The sequence below is a fragment of the Cyprinodon variegatus genome, unplaced genomic scaffold, assembly GCF_000732505.1.
Source record: "Cyprinodon variegatus isolate N-32 unplaced genomic scaffold, C_variegatus-1.0 Scaffold82, whole genome shotgun sequence".
In the NCBI taxonomy this organism is placed as follows: Eukaryota; Metazoa; Chordata; class Actinopteri; order Cyprinodontiformes; family Cyprinodontidae; genus Cyprinodon; species Cyprinodon variegatus.
Genome location: NW_015150535.1, coordinates 1,593,014 through 1,593,772, shown reverse-complemented (window position 1 = coordinate 1,593,772; position 759 = coordinate 1,593,014).

The window sequence follows — 759 nt, the reverse complement described above, 5'->3', positions numbered from 1 at the left end:
AGAATCAGCCTGTTACCATTAACAGCAACTTGTTAGTGTGGTTTACTCTGACCTAATAAATGTCTATGGGATTATGCAAAATGTCTGGTAACCCTGTAGGGATTTATTTGCTTTTATTTTTATTTCTGTCCATTTCAACCCTTGATTGGTTTACGAAGAAAATTACAAAAATTAAAGTTAGCCTTGTCAAAAATATATATATATCTTCACCAAAATAACTTTGTCTTAAGAGAAAATAACTGCAGCTCATTGAAAATCATATTGTTTTCTTGCATTGAATTGATTTCAAATTGAAAATACTTTTTTCATCCCAAAGGGAAATTAAATGTTGCAGTAACTCATACGTTATTTTTTTTAAACAGGTGATGTAGGTGTTGATAGCTGTAGGCAGGAAGGATCTCTGTAGGGGTCTGTCTTGCATCAGATCTGGAGAAGCCTCTGACTGAAGACACTCTGTTGTTTAAAAATCTTCTGAAGAGGATGCTCACCGTTGTCCATAATTCTCTTCACTTTAAGAAGAATTCTTCTTTGTGAAATGATTTCCAGGAGTTCTCAAAACAGAACTGGCCTTAAAAGTAATTAGCTCTGATACTGTTAGCCCAGCAGAGGGTGGAAGAAGAGATCACACTCTCTATTCGTATCAATTTAAAAAATTAGAATCGGGACAACCATAGAATGCTCATATTAATGTTAACAAGGTAAATTCCACACTATTTTTGATTTTGTGGAAAATGTCTGTTGTAATTGTTATACTGAAAG